The sequence below is a fragment of the Lepisosteus platostomus genome, chromosome 5 (assembly GCF_059453375.1).
Source record: "Lepisosteus platostomus isolate fLepPlt1 chromosome 5, fLepPlt1.hap1, whole genome shotgun sequence".
Taxonomy (NCBI): domain Eukaryota; kingdom Metazoa; phylum Chordata; class Actinopteri; order Semionotiformes; family Lepisosteidae; genus Lepisosteus; species Lepisosteus platostomus.
The window spans coordinates 8,672,975-8,689,667 of record NC_142615.1 but is presented as its reverse complement, the minus strand read 5'-3'; the positions used below and the strand labels follow the sequence as shown (position 1 = coordinate 8,689,667).

Here is a 16,693-nt window from a genome sequence, read left to right as displayed (position 1 = left end):
ATTTAAAACAGCAGCGCAACTCTGCAGCACGTCGAGTGTGCCTGCATTTAATTGTGTAAACCTGGCTCTCTCTGAACACGAGCAAAGAGTTCTCACTCACCAGAAGATTGCAATCTGAGTACTGTAATATAAAGCACCTGGAGATGCCAGGGATCGAACCCAGGACCTCATACATGCGAAGCATGCGCTCTACCGCTGAGCTACATCCCCGATGCTTAAATTTGCGGAACAGACTTAGAGATGTCTAAATGCTCACTGATCACACCACTCACGAAGAATGCCTGCAATTTCCCACTTTCGCGTTTCTTCTACTACAGAGTAAATTCGTAGGAATGAAGAAATAAGGAAGGAAAAATAATCGCATCGAAGCTTCAAGAGACTGGGCACAAATGAATCTGTTATTTTTGTATCCAGTTACATGGGCAACGGTGGTTGATTCCCAGACGGGGGAGTGCTTTTTTTCTACCTCCTTACTCGACTGTCTTTCAATTCTATTTTATTTGAAAGCTTTTTGCATCTTTTAAGTGCTCTTGATTAAACTATGCATAGAAAAACAGCAGTACTGATGATTTAACGTAAAAGGGTGAAACAACACCCCAACCACAGGAATGGTAACAGGAAGGATCGTGTTCTTATTTAATATGTCCTTTTGAGATGTCTTGTCAATGCACACAGGCGGTAGAGCTGAATAATTTACTTTTACTGGTGTTTTTAAACAAAGATGGAACACATTCTTTCTATACCAGGAAGAAAGGAGCAGACTTTACCTTTAAGAGGCAAAAATGACACCTTATCAAAGCTAATATTAATTAAAATGACATCACAACAAAAGAGTGGAGCCTTGAGTGAATAAAGCCTTGAGTTTTCATTGGAAGTCTGTGTCTCCATAACTTTGTAGGTGAGAGAGAGGATTGTAATAATTTGCAGGTGCTTCTCGGAAGTGCGTTGGTGGTACAGGCGCCTTCCAAATAATTGAGTCAGGTTTGAATCCCAGCCAGTGCAAACCCAAATCTTTTCAAGATAATCTGTGGTCCGCTAACACATCTTTTGAAACACTGCAACAGGTAACACCCCGTGTGAAACATCATTAGCATCTGTTAAACCTCTCTACCTACCCGTTCCTCACAGAGACATGACGAGGGTCTAAAGGGACATTTTGAGCCGTAGAAACATTTTATCATTCCGTACTTTCCTGTGCAGTCAGGCCAGTTCCACTTTAACTGCGCTCGACAACGGAGGTCGTTTTGAAAACAACGAGAGTAAAGGGACACTGCACGTCTGCAGAACATCACGTCCGAGTTTAAGGACAGCAACTTTAGAGATTGGAAGCTAGGGAGTTTCAGGTCTGTGTTTTTATTATAGGTTCAAGAAAATCTGAATACCTTTTCAAGAAGTATTTCAGAATCCCAGTCAAATCCAGTACGAATGCCGCATAGATCTGCATTGTACAATTAGTATACTGTTTGTCCATTGAATCAAACACGCCTTATGAAGCATTTCTAAAACAGGAGAGATCGTTAGGGAATGCGTCTTCCTGTAAAAATAAAATGACTTCAAGGGCACTATAAGCAGAGGTGCTCTACAGAAGAACTATAGCCAGAGATGTCAAAGAGGTCGAGATTTCACCACGTGAGAGAAAGCATCTCAGAAAACGAAGTTGCGGTCATTTCCACGCCTTATAAAACCACTAGGTCAAACAACAAGAGCTGAAGAGCCGCTGTTGATAGTAACGCGGCCGAGCGCTCTAAGAAGCTGGCTTAAACCTCCAGCCTCTTCAGGAGCATCTGTTGGAGTCACACTGCTACGGCGTATCTCCTTGTTAAGTATCCCTTTTATTGTTGTTGCTACCTCCAGGCGATGTAAACCAGGTTCAGAAAAAAAACATTTGAACAACATTATTCCCATATTTACTCAAAGGTGCAGTGGCCAGGTGGTAAGGTGTTGGTCTTGTAAACTGAAGATTGTGGTTTCAAACCCCACCCATGCCTGTTTCAAGGTCTTCAAAAAAACTTGCAATGTAGGAGTCTCAATAACAAAAGAACATAAGTGTTGCAAGTGATTAGTGTTCTTGCATATCCTGCCTTGCTTTTTAGTCGACAAAACGTGTCTCTCTTCACACCCATCTTCCGAATGATCGCCTCAGCATTGGGAAGGAACGTGCGCTTGATACAGCCCCCGACTCCATGGTCTGATCACAAACAGATCGGGTGAGCTGTCAGTCCAGGTTGGAAGTAACGTTCGAAAGCACAAAAAAATCTGACTTAGGAACGAGAAGACCGTGTTTTTTTAAACGAGTTAACGATAAATTAATATACTGCCTGCAAGACTATGTCAAGTTCAAGTTCAAGTTTAAAGTTCAAGTTCAAGTTTATTGTCATTATACTCATACGCAGGTATATGGTATAACGAAATGCTATTTAGCTAGCTCTCGGACATAAGTAGTACAAAGAAAAAAACACAACAACAATACAATTGTATAACAAAAGAAAGACAGAGACAACAGCCGATGTCCAAAAAACAACAGGCAGCGTGCAAAACAACAAAAAGGTAACAGGTTATGTGCAAAAACATGCATCGAAAGAATGAAATAAAGGGATAGAAATGATGGGGTGAGCTTTTTGACATGTATGGTAGAGGTAGATTTTCAATGTGTGTTTGGGTTTTTGGTAAGAAAGAAGGCACTGTGAGGTTCAGGTCATAGGTGAGAGGTGAGGTGAGAGTGAGAGAGGCGGGGAGTTTAATAGTTTGATAGTGCGGGGGTAAAAACTGTTTCTGAGTCTGGTAGTCCGGACCCGAATGCTCCGGTACCGTTTTCCATGTCATGCTAAACGCCACAAATTGTGTTAGTCCAGCCGTATCAATCGTCCTAAAGTTACGGAAAATCGGATGCGACTGGTGCAATCAGCACACATTTTTTCAGGATAGTCGAGCAGTTTAAAACAGCAAATTCACAGCTTCGTGTCTTTTAAGCTTTGTGTTTCGCTCTCCAAATAGAGGCACGGATTCAAATCCCACTCCCGACAGTCAGGCATTTTACCCTGTCTTTTTTACCTGCTTTTACACTGTTTCAGTCTTGTTGTGCTCGCTGACAATCACAGTACGAGGAAAACGGAGAAACTACTTAGCAAAAAACATAACGGACAGAAAAAAGCTTCGTAAACACGTGAATGTGATTAGCAGCGGTAAGGTATGCATTCAAATGTTTAAGGCTGATTTATAAAAGCAGCAGAAGAAAGTTGCAGCGCAGTGCAATTTGTGAGAATTCGCGGGTTTTTATGCTGCTTGGACTTCTTTCAAGCCTATGAAGTGACCCCCGTTTTATTTTCATTTTCAAACTTCAGAACCGAATAACAAAAAGGTTTTATGTGTGACAGCATTCCGTTGCAAATACCGTTTCCACGATGTATTCAGCGACGGGAATGAAATATTTTAGTACTGGCTCAAATGCGAGGAATTTCAGAAAAACCTGGAAAAGCAACGCTTACAGTAAATGACAAATTTAAAGCGTGTAGTCAGCATGAACAGAACAACGCAATGCTCTGTAATAACGATCTGAAGCCGCAATTACTCTTTTATTTCGGGCAGTTCATTCCGATAAGATGTTTCCGCAGAATAAATGAAATGCCGAACTCCAAACATGTTGTTGCCATTATTGTTACTCCTGCTGCTGTAGTTTTAAGCTTTAATCAGTAGATATGTAATGTTGTAAAGGGGCTGGACTACTTTGTTCAGTCCAAATTCCATTATGTGAATTTATGCTTTTTTTAATATAAGCATTAACAACACAATGCGTGCTCAAAAACCGTTACTTATTAGCTTAAGAAGCGGCAGTGTTTTGACAAAGTGTGGTATTCGAACAGTAAATGCTGAAGTGTTTAATACTTGCTTGTGAGCCTTAGATAAATTTTCGAAATCAGACTTCGAAATTTTGTTTCCCTTTCACTGTGTTGTATTTGCCCTACTCGTACAACATCAATTGTGATGTCATCATTGCCCATTGGTTTGTGTCTTGTTGTCATTATGTATTTTACATTACAGGAACTGATGGTACTGAAGGTAGGAACTGAATGTACAGACTGCTTTAATCATCAGAATTTTTTTTTTTTTCTGCTGTTCTCTTCCCTGATGTATTGGTATTTGAAGGCTATTGGGCAGCAAAGATTTATCTTCCTGAACTCGCTATATAAGATATGGGTCCATGGTCATCTTAGTTTAGATGTACCTTTTAGAGGTGGTATTTTTCTCCATTGTTCAGCCTTCAGACATACTTGGAAAGTTTTAGGCACAGACATAATCTTTCTTAATCCCCTTTTATCCTGAGGTGACGTCCCAGACGAGCTTGCCCCCTGGGAATATTCACTGTGTTCTTCAGGCTTTTTTTCTGATTCTACACAGATTTTTTCCCCTTCAAACATGTCACCACTGTCTGTGCTGCCGTGTGCTGCCCATGCATCTTCTGTATCTCCTGATGAACTTCTAAGCTCTGTGTTGCCTTCCAAACTATGTCCCTCACTTTGACTTGAAATATTAACTATAGATTGTGTACTGTCATCTGGTTTGGAATCCTTACCAATACTCACCTCCTTTTGCGCCCTAAGCACTTGGATTCTTACTTTTTTTCTATCTTCATGCCAGATACTGATAACCATTTCCTGTTGCTGGAGCAATCCTCTCCAAGGACTCTGTTTGACAGTGTTGACCACATATTGTCATGCCACCTAATTTTTTTTTTCTTGCTTAGAAAACTTCAGAAATTCTTTGATCTCATTCCCTACTCCACCAGCCCTTGACCAGAGGTCTGGTCTCCTACTCCTCTGTCCTCCTTTAACATGTGGCATTGCCAACAACCTGAAAAATAGGGAACACATCTGAATGAAGTGGAAACATAATTGAAATTCAACTCCCATTGGATATTAATAGTGTAGGAGTGCAACAGTCCATTAAATGTTTTTATTTCTGTGTTTAATTTTTGAGGGACCCTATATTTTGATATAGCATCAATCACAAAACAGCATTCTGTCACTGTCACGACCACCAGCCAGGGGAGATCAACTCACAAAAGAACTAACCAGTACCAGCAGCGGGTTAATAATAACATTTGTTAATCCACCAGCAAAGCACTGTTTTAACCATTCAAACCCGCTTCCAGCTACTCGGTATTGAGTCTTCTCTTTGAGAGTTCTACCTCGCGTTTACTCTGAATCTCGCTTACTGGTTACTGAACTCCCTTTTGCCTCTCGACCTTGGACCTTACCTTCTGTTTTGAATTGTTTGCTTCTCTCTGTACTTCCAGTATTTCGATCTACCTTTCACCTAACAATCTCGGTCTGGATTCTTCGCCTGTCTCAATAACTACTTGCTCCTGCATCTGCACAGGATCTGCATACCTTTTCACTGATGATTTCTGACAGTCACAGCCACATAAAAAACTAGAAAAGAAGTATGTGTTTCTTAAAAAAAATACCCCAAATTGTTTTTGTTTTTTAAAAGTCAACATATCTGGGTTGTGTTTGCAAGATTTTTTAAAATTGCAAAGTTTGTGTGGGTATGATTGTAAAAAATCAAATCATAACTGAAGAAGGCTCCATGGTCAAAACATTGTGTTTTCTTCTTCTCTTTTCAGCATGGAATAAACCTATTACTTGTTCCTTGGAGATTACCATGTGCCAATACGATAAGATCACTGTATTGACCATATACAATTTCTTGCATTAGAAATTCCTATTTTGCATATCCCAGCTTGCTCTCCTTGAGACACACATACAGGGAGAGAAGCTGGGGGTCAGAGCGCAGGGTCAGCCATTTATACGGCACCCCTGCAGCAGTTGGGGTTAAGGGCCTTGTTCAGGAGCCCAATGGAGTAGGATTCCTCTGCCGACCGTGGGATGTTAACCAGCAACCTTCCAGCCACAGGTGCAGATCCTTAGCCACAGAGCCGCCGCTCTGCCAAATGTGCCAATTCTTTAAAAGCAGTCCAAAAATATGCAAATTTATTTTTAAAAATAGCTGTTGTACAGAACATCAGTGGCTATTGAAGAGTACATACAAGCACAGAGACAAGTTAATAAACTTGGAATGACTACTTACAGCTCTGGAAAGACCGAAGATATTGTTTCCGGTTGTTAAGGAACAAGTAATAGGTTTATTCCATGCTGAAAAAAAGAAGAGAGAAAACAATGTTTCGGCCGTGGAGCATTCTTCAGGTGTGAGAGAGAGAAGGCAGTAGGCAAAGGTAATGTAGTGGGAGAACAAAGGCTGGGAGGGAGGAGGAGTGAGAGGCGGGAGCAGGGGACAGAAAGAGAGGCCAAACAAGAGGTGTGAAGTCAGAAAAGGTGTTGAGAGGTGTGAAATGAAACTTCCAATGAATGGAGAAAAACTTAGTAGAATAGTAGTCTGTCGTTTAGAGAAGGGGGAAGGTGTGATCCTAGCTGCAGGATAAGTTTGGTTTCAGTAGTCTTACTAATGTATGAGTTCAGAAAACCATCTTTGAGAACACAGACGTAGAGATTAGAGTGGTCATGGCCATCAGAGGTGAAATGAGAAACAGTGGTTTTTGGAGAGATCTTCAATCTTCACAGCCCTGACATGTTTTCTGAAGCGGTCTCCAAGTCTCCTTCCTGTTTCTCCAATATAGAGAGAAACTGGGCATTTACTGCAAGAGATACAGTAAATAAGGTTGCTGGAGGTACAAGATGCCATCTGGGTGATCCAGAATTGTCCTGAGGTGCGTTGAATGAGTGTGGTGTTGGATGTGTACTTGCAGGCGATACAGCGAGCTCTGTTGCAGGGGAAAGTACCTGGTGTGGATGGTTGCTGAGAGCGGTCAAGGGAGCTGTGAACACGAAGGTTGCGCAGATTAGGTGATTGCCAATATGAGATGATGGGGCGGTCAGAAAAGAGGGCCCCAATGGAGGGATCATCCTGTAGGATGGAAAAGTTGTCGTTAACAGTCCTGGGGATAGGAAGTGTGTTAGGGAAGCACCAAAGGAATGCGGTTGTTATGGTGGGAGTTCCTGATTGGGTTGATGGTCCGAGGGGTGTTTTTGGCTCGGGCAAGGGCCCTGTCAATAACACTGCTGGGGTATCCTCTGTTGATGAAAAAGGAGTCGATTTTGAGGGTTTGATTCTGGAAGTCGATGTCGTTGCTGCATATTTGTTGTAGCCGAAGGAACTGTGAAAAAGGGAGAGAATTTTTAGTATGTTTGGAGTGAAAACAAGAGATAGCTGTGTGAATCCGTGGGTTTGTAATAAACAGAAGTGGAGAGTCTGGGGTAGTTGATGGAGAAGTTGATGTCCAGAAACGGAAGAGTAGTGGAAGATATGTTAACCATATATTTGAGGGACAGGTGGAAGTTGGTGAAATGGTGCAGGAAGCACTTAAGCTGATCGTTGGAGCATGTGGTGGCACTGACGCAGCCATCGATATATCGCTTGTAGAGGTCAGGGACATAGCCAGTGTAGGAAGCGAAGAAGCGTTCTTCTACCCAGCCAACAAAGATATTGGCATAGCTGGGTCCCATTCTGGTGGCCATGGCAACTCCACTCACCTGTTGGTAAAAAAGATTATTGAAGGAGAATGCGTTCAGTCTGAGAACCAGTGTTTCTGGTTGTTGTCCTTTAATTGATCTGGCACCAAAACATTAATCCTAAACAGTCAAACAAGTCCATGTGATGAAAACCCTTATGCTCTTTAATGTTTTTTTACACACTAATTTCCCCCCCTCCCACTCATCAGCTTTTGGATGAGAGATTCTGACCACTGTATAAGATCAGAAGCAGTAGAAAAAACTTTGCCAAATGTCACAACCCATTTAACATTCATCAGACAGGTTAATCAGTTGGATATCTCTTAGGTTCTAAATGCACTTAACGGCTGTATAATGCAAGCAAAAGAGTAAAAAGAACAGTAGATAACTACAGTTCTTACAATAATAAACAGCCATTTGATCTTGTGAATGATCTATCATACACCCTTGAAATGATGTTAAAGATTTGGAAGTTTGCACAGCTTGTAGTCTTTCTAACTCCATGAGACACACAGACAGGGAGAGAAGCTGGGGGTCAGAGCGCAGGGTCGGCCACTGTGCTCTTGTGTCAAACAGGTCATACAAAGACCGCCATTCCTTATATCTTTCCCTGAACCTGTGCGTCACTTCCTCACCTTCCAGAAGCAAAATATCAAGCTTCCACACACCCTTCCCCACAGTAACAGCTGTTGGAATAGAAATTGTACATGACAGCAGACAATGGTCAGAGAAAAAAAAACAGGGGTTAGGCCTGCGGTCGTGCAAGTAAAATCACGTATCAAACAAAATGCGTGAGGCTTGGGTCCCATTAGACTAGTCCCATGTGAAACCTGCCCTCCCCTGACTATGAAGTTTGAAGCCATCTTTCAGTTTAAAATCTTTACATAATGTTTGCAATAATATTGATGATTTATCAAATTGGACCCGCCTCTCGCCCCTCATTCTGCCTTCTCTTTCTAAAAGAGAATTAAAATCCCATCCCAATCAATATACTCAGTTCCTGAATTAGGACATATCTGTCATGTGAGCAACTCAGACAATATATATTTAAGAGTTTAAATTAGACATTCATGAAACCCAGATACACCACCAGTGCTCTCCCTGGTTTCACTACAAGGTGCTGACGTACCTCTACCATCTTATTTTTAATTAGAACAGCTATACCATCAGATTTATTTTCTTTGGACCCACTCCAGATTGATGGGCCCAATGTCCCCAGTTCTTCCATATCCTTATAGCCGTTTTTAAAGGGTAACCCACACTCCTGTAACAACACAATATCAGCATTTACCTTCCTCACAAAAGATAGTATATTCCTTGCCCTTAACTTGGAGCGAATGCTTCTCACATTTATGGACACAATATTAAGAGCCATAATTAAGTAGGACCAGGGGAGACTTAAAGCTCTGGCTACAATCATTCAGTAGGTGACACCTACTATACAGGCCTCCCCCCCCTTTTGCTTTAATTGTCTCCTCCTCCACCACCCCCACAATCCATAGGATATATCTCCACCTGCCTTCCTTGAGTCTCTGGTTCTAAAGCTTGGTCAGTAAGATCACATATATTGGAGACATCTAAACCCATGGGAGAACCTACCTGAGGACTCGGAAAATGATCTTCCCTCACTCTTCTGCTCTTCTGAGTTAAATCATTTTCTAAATCTAATGTCTCTTTTAGACTGCACCCTCTGTTCTGTACATTTCATTTGAGCACTTTCAGTCTCCACAGGTGGCAGGCTATTGGAAGAGCATTGGTCTTCCCAGTTTTGTTCTATTTGCAAAGGAATTTGGACAGTCTTTAAACACATGACCTTCACACTCACAGAGATTACATTTCCTCACGCTTGTACATTCAGTATATGCATGTCCAATTTCCTTGCACTTACCACACACCACCTTTGTACAGGCATCCACAAAGTGACCCAGCTCCCCACATCTCCTGCACGGTTTTGGCTGCCCTTGGTAGAACACAAGGCCTCTATTTTCACCTAATCCAATCAAAGAAGGAATGTGTTTAAATCCACCATAACCATTTTTTGTCTTCATGCAATGAAACAGGTACTCTCCATGCACAGTTCCAGATGCCATCATCATCCAAGACTTTCTGAAGCTCACCTTTCACTAAACAATACTTAGACAACCATGTCACAACATCTTCCTTCATCACCATCTCATTAAACATGCGAACAATCACAGTCCTATTAATTAATAATAATTGCTTACACTTATACAGCGCTTTTCTGGACACTCCACTCAAAGCGCTTTACAGGTAATGGGGACTTCCCTCCACCACCACCAATGTGCAGCATCCACCTGGATGATGCGACGGCAGCCATAGTGCGCCAGAACGCTCACCACACATCTGCTCTCAGTGGGGAGGAAAGCAGAGTAATGTAGCCAATTCATAGGGGGGGATTATTAGGAGGCCATGATTGGTGAGGGCCAATTGGAAATTTGGCCAGGACACCGGGGTTACACCCCTACTCTTTTCGAGAAACGCCCTGGGATTTTTAATGACCACAGAGAGTCAGGACCTCAGTTTTACATCTCATCCGAAGGACGGCGCCTGTTTACAGTATAGTGTCCCCGTCACTATACTGGGGCATTAGGACCCAAACAGACCACAGGGTGAGTGCCCCCTGCTGGCCCCACTAACACCTCTTCCAGCAGCAACCTTGGTTTTTCCCAGGAGGTCTCCCATCCAGGTACTGACCAGGCTCACACCACATTAGAAAGATCCATCAGCTTCTGCCATTCAAACATTCTAATCAGGCCCACATCTTTTTTTCTACTCTATTTTTATCCAAAATTGTTCCAGTAACTTCGCCGATTGAAACTAATGTCAAAACCAATTCCCTTCAGCAAAGTGATTAAGCATTTGACATCTAATGCCTTAATCCTTTCTGTAACACCTTCCTTGAAAAGTCCAACCGTGAAATATCACCCGAGTGAGCCGAACCCTCACCACCCTTATACACCAAAAGTGAGCAAAAGTAACGGTGCATGCCGACCCTACAGGCCGCCATGGCCGTTACAAATGTTTCAAAAGCAAACTAAACCTAAACCGAAACCTCTGCTGTGCACCAAACCCACCAAAACCCTATTCCCTTAATCTTACACTTATAAAAAAACTCCACTCTCGACTTCTGGGTTTAACCCTTTACATCTCAAACACTGGTTAGAGACTCAGTGTGTCCCAGGCTCAGCGGTTATATAGGACAGGACTCGGCGAGCTGCAGGTGAAACTCGTTGTTCTGCGCTCCCCGTGCGGAATGCTCGTCTCCTCCCTCCAGACTCATCAAACCGCCTTCATACTCTACAGCGGGAAAAAAAAACTCCCTTTACTGTCTTCATACAGTACATCCCTCTTAAATCCCAGAAACACAGAAACTCCGGGGCGTTTCTGTGAGTCAGTACTAGGTTTCTCTGTTCGAGGTTACAAGCAGAAACAATAAAAGCGCTGAAAGCAGGAAGTTATTTCTGCTCGTAGGCATAAATGTGTAAAAATAAATGTTCTGATTCCTAAAACCTAATAAAATCCATGTAAGTCTCCTTTTCGTCCCCAATGCATATAACTGAATATAAACCAGTCACGTTCAGCTACTTTTCTGATGTATATGAATACACTAGTTCTGGTGCAGCTCTTACAACAAAGATACTTAAGAACTTTTTTTTCATACGAGCTCTTGCCGTTTTTAAATTGAATATTTTTTCATTTCAGTAAATCACACGAAACACCAGCAACACTCATTGTAAGCATCTGACCAATCACATTCCTGAATTTTAAACCCATTTAGTATTTATTTTTAACTTGTTTTATTTTTTAAAAATTTTAAAACCTGTTTTAAGTATTCTTGCCATTTTTAGCATATTGTAAGTGGATTTTTTCAAATATTTTATTTTTTAAATCATATCAACCCATTGTAAGTTCCCATTGATAATTCCTGAGCTTTATAACTGTGTATTATTTCTTTTTACCTTTTTTAATTTTTTTATTATTTTACAGAGCTTTTTAATATATTGTGAGCATTTTAGTGTCATTTTAAAATAGGACTATCAATGCTCCTGACTTTTAAACCTGTATTTATTCTGACATTATTCTCTCCACCTGCAGATGAGGGAGTTATTTGATTTTAAATTTGTTGATTTGGGGGGAAAATGTACATTCATTTCCTTGTATGTATCACCAGTGGGAAACTTTTTTTGGATGAATTGCATTTTTGGATGAATTGCAATCTTTACTTCAAGGCCTTCAGGCTGATATAGAAAACACGGGAGATTTAAATGACACATTTGATAAATCAGACAGGAACAGCATAACATCTAAAATGGCAGAACCCTCTAAAGTACTGAAAAAATTCCGGCACATTCATAATAAATACAATTTATTTAATTTAAAGCATAAAATTTGCTTTAAAAAGAAAACCACAATTTGTACGATATCATATTTCAATATCGACATTCAGATGAAGAATTTGAGGATTTGAATATCATTGAAGAGTACATCGATTTTGGGACAATGTTTGCATCTGAATAATCCTTCCTCCTGGAAAGAAGGAAAAAAAAGTTTTGAGTCTTGAGTCTCAGTCTTCAGGATCCCCCCCAAAAAACGTGCAAATTTGTTTCCGATGTATTTTGGATAAAGATATAACTTTCATAGAAGATACATTTTATCAGTTGAATGCAGTCGATACTTTCGACTTTTTATATGATGATAGGACCTACATTTAGGGCTCAGTACTGATAACACTGCTGCTATTGATGGAGTAGAAATAAGTGATGTACTGGCAGTTTTTTTTCTGAGGCAAGAGGTCCTAGAACACCTCCTATAAAAATGTTAAGATTCAGAGCAAGAAATATTTTTCCACCTCACCTAATGCTATTGCATTAACAAGGCTGAAGTTGGCTTCTTATTCGCCAGCTGCTGCTTTGTGTTTTTCGTTCCATCTTAAATGCGACTGCTGTGATGTTATGTCGTCTTTCGCCTGTAGATGGCTCTCTACAGTCATTTTTAAAAATACTTCTCCGGATGTATTATTGTACATTTCCTCAGTAAAGGGGAATATGTAAGTAGAGACTGTCCAAATTGCATTTTTGTATGAAACACATTTCAGAAACACAACTCACAATAAAACAAACTGGCATGTTATACCACGAGTAAATAAGACAAAGGCAAAATGTAAATTCACTGGCACTTCCTGCATATTTTCCACGACCTTGCCTTCTGATCATAAAAAGTCTCAAACTCTTGCATTTTACAAGAAATTTTAATATAGCAGTTTTAAATGGGACATTTAGAACATGGCATATGAGACTATATGGTTAACTGAGGATGAGCAGAGGGTGATCGAACCTACCTCCTGGTTATGAAAATGTCTAAAAATTCTGACACAGATGTGTGAGAGACAATGGAAAAGACTATCAAAATCCTGAACTTCAGGACATTTTACTGTACCGTTTTTTAAATACGACCCTCTGAACATGGCACGAGAGAATACATTGTCAATGCAATGCAATGTTTGCTATATTCTAGGGCCCTCCCTCCTGATTTTAAAATCATCTCATATTTCTGACATCAAGGTGTGAGACACAATATACAGACTGTCAAAATCCTGAACTTCAGGACATTTTATGATACCATTTTAAAAATATGACCCTCTGAGCATGTGAGAAAATGGCATGTGAAAATGCATTGGGAAAAGGTGAATGCAATTTCTGCTGAATTGCTATTGCCCTCCCTCCTGATTACAAACTTGTCTCACAATTCTGAGACTGAGGTGTGAGACACAATGTAACAGACACTATTAAATTGTGAAGTACAAGAGATTATACTGTTACGTTTTTTTTTAATATAGACCCTCTGGCATGTGAGGACTTGTAGTCAACAAAATAGCACACATTCTGCCAATTTGCTTTGTCCGTCCTTCCTCGTTACCAAAACATCTTAGTATACCGACACTAAGGTAAATGTCTCTAAATCCAGAAGTTAAGTTGTCAAAGTATATCGGAGTCAACCGATACTGATCAGGTTCTGCTGCTGCTGAGCCCGCAGCCTTCACCATAAGGTCCAATTCTCCAAGCCTGTACCCTTCAGAAATTGCAGTATAGAATGAAAAAAACTCCAATAGATATCGGCCACTGTTGGCGATTTTCCTTTAAGAGAGATAGATAATACTTTATTAATCCCGTAGGGAAACTGACAAATGATTCTCCAGAAATTTTACGGAGTGTATCACTTTCACTGAGACCGAGGAGTGTTAAGCTGTACATGAGTCTTTGTGGCTCGGTTGTTAACAAAAAGGGTGGTGGTTTGAGCCTTCCCAGGGACCCTATGAGCCTTTTAATGTACACACCCGTCTCACTTTATCTCCACGGCCGGTCTTGTACCGCAATCAAATACAGAGCCCGCAGGGGGCAGTAGACTCGCAAATATAGCTCACTGTGTATATAATGAAGAAGCGGAGGTTAGTTTCTCATCTGCATGTTGCAGAGCCTTATGCAACTCGCAACAACAGTTGGGGTTTGATCCCTGCACGGGCTATTAGTTGAAAGACCATTGTAAATGACGTGTAACAGATTTATCCAGCTGGCTTTTATGTTTCATACTAAATTGCTATCTTGAAACCAAAATAATTAGAAATATGGAACACAACTGTTGTTCCCCATGAAGGAAAGCTGTTTTACACTGACGTCACTCCTTTTTATTTAATCCAGATTTTAAAAACAACTCGGCCCTATCAAAGGAAAATGTTACACAAAAGTTGGAAAGCACACTCTGAATCCATCTGTATATTTGATTTCCGCAATCCGTTCAAGGCTGCCTATGTTAATCGTAAGTGTATAGATGAAACATTTAATATATTGTTCAGTTTAAATCAAAATGCTTTACTACTACAAGAGAGAAGTATAGTATGGAGGATGCGACAAATGTGTGATTTCTTGGAAGAAAACTACTTTTCTTTGCGTTCGAAATTAATTCGAAACAATTGACACACAAACCCTTTGTCTTTTTTAAAGAGATTATATCTTTAAACAGACAAATGTATAAAATGTGTTTTTTTTACCTAGAGATTTTGGACAGGGGCGATGTATTACTAGTAGAGGCTGCTGACTAACACTGTACTGTCTGGAGATCAGCTCCATTTGCAATAAAAAAACATGCGTAACAAAGCTGGAGAGCAGCTGAACTTGTGCTCAGTAGTCAGTATGGTGCTGAGGGTTCAATACTGGCGTTGTTGTATTAGTACAAGCTGCACAGGCTCTGAATCAGACCATTTCAATTAGTCTGATCAGTGCAGGACAAGTTAGCCCATGTCACCCAGCTCTGATTCAAGATCGAGTTGCATCTTCAACATTTTGTTTTTGTTTCTGATCATAATTTTCTTTAGTTATGATCGATATTGAACATTTTCTAAGTAAAACAAAACTAATCAAACATGCAGGCAGATTTTTGAAAAGTATTAGGAGTTGACAGGGCGCTCCTTCGGAATAGTCGTCAGAAAATGTGAGAAAAGGAAAGTTACGTAAACTCTCACACACAGCATTAAAGACTGGAATCTGGTCATAAAAAAAACTAGCTGTCTCCCCGTCGGCAATCAAACCCCGGTTTCCCGCGTGACTGGCAGGGACACAAACAACTTTACTAACTAGGAGCGCTTGCTAGCTATTAGGAGGCATTTACTCTTAAATATGTTACTGTTTTGGGTTTCGACACAATTACACACATTACGTCCGAGTTTAGTGACAACTACCTCAGAGATTGTAAGCTGGGTAGTTTCAGATCACTTTTTTTTAAAGGTTCAAGCAAACCCGAATACCTTTGTGTAATCGTTTTTCATAAAGTGTAATTGTATTATAGCATGTCCCCTTGATGGTTTTCTTGATACGTTATATGTGCTCTTGTTTGTATTGTATGCAGTTTTGTTGTTCAAATAAAACGTAAAAGACACAACTTTCCAGATGCGGCTGCTGTAAAAATAAAATGACATCAAGGGTGCTGTACGCAGAGGTCTGAAACCTGCTCCACAGAAGATCTTTATCCAGAGGTGTTAAAGAAGTCGAGATCTCGCCATGAGAGGGGAAGCATCTCAGAAAAAGCAGGTGCAGTCGGTTCCACGGTCATAACGCCACTAAGTCGGGCGACAAGAGCAAAACCCACCAGGCTTCCTCCAGGCAAGTAATGAGATAAAGAGACAGCATGCAGCGGGTAGTGTGGCCGAGTGGTCTAAGGCACTGGATTAAGGCTCCAGTCTCTTCAGGGGCGTGGGTTTGAATCCCACCGCTTCCAGGTGCTTCTGTCGAGACCCCCTTTCAGCTGGCTTCAGATGAAAGGGAGGGAACTGCTTTTTGGCAGTCTCTCGAGAAACTAAGCAAAGTGTTTAAAGATACTTTCTCAGCTTGACATCAAGGCACAAAACAAAAACCTTCTTGCGTCTTCTCAACCCAAAAGCGCTTTGCCATTTTTTGCGTTATGCAGGGAACGATGTCTGCCCAGATCACTTTTGTGTCAATGCAAATCGTAGTGTGCCCTCCGTTTTAATGTTGGCTGTGCTGGCGTGCTGCTTCTGTCTGTGAAACTTGAATGTTCTGCTTCTTCACACCAAATCGTCGGCGGGGGTTGAGCTTGTTAAATCTTTGTGCATAGCGCTCCTTTGGAAGTACTTTGTCCAAGTTCAAAAGCAATCGTGGGATTTACTTCATGCGTGCAAAAAGCATGCCTCGCACGACAGATTTAAATGGGGAATGGAGCCTGCTTCTTGCTGTTTTTCCTGTGGTTGCAGTTACAAAGTTGATCGTGCTTTCACATTCTGTTAACAGTATTCACTGGCTGAGCTTTATCAGTTGGTTCGTAAAGGAATCTCTGCTTCGGTTCCAGAAAAGTCATCTGTAGTGTGTTTTTTTCCGTGCCCATGGCAGTCTTTTAAAGCTGGTAGTAATGGCGGCGAAGTTAATTTTTTATCCTCTTTAAAAGAATAAGGACGGGCTGGGGCGAGCTCCATTTACCACTCTTTCAGCTAACCGCCGAACTCGCGAACTGATTACACTGCAGAGCCACGGGCGCCTCGCTTTTCTCCATTCTCTGGGTTAGGGTGAAAAAAAACTTTGCTGGTATTAGCTGGCCTGCTGGGAGTTCCTCTTCTTCACTGATAAGCAAGATTTGTGTTT

The 16,693-nt window shown here is 41.1% G+C and overlaps 2 non-coding genes across 2 annotated transcripts; one reads left to right on the top strand and one right to left on the bottom strand.

Moving 5' to 3' along the window:
- Window positions 1–138: 138 nt before the first annotated feature.
- Window positions 139–210, bottom strand: trnaa-cgc (transfer RNA alanine (anticodon CGC)). Its single transcript has one exon. It is a non-coding gene; the product is annotated as a tRNA-Ala (tRNA).
- A 15,523-nt stretch (window positions 211–15,733) lies between these two features.
- On the top strand, window positions 15,734–15,815 carry trnal-aag (transfer RNA leucine (anticodon AAG)). The gene has a single exon. It is a non-coding gene; the product is annotated as a tRNA-Leu (tRNA).
- The last annotated feature ends 878 nt before the right edge of the window (window positions 15,816–16,693 follow it).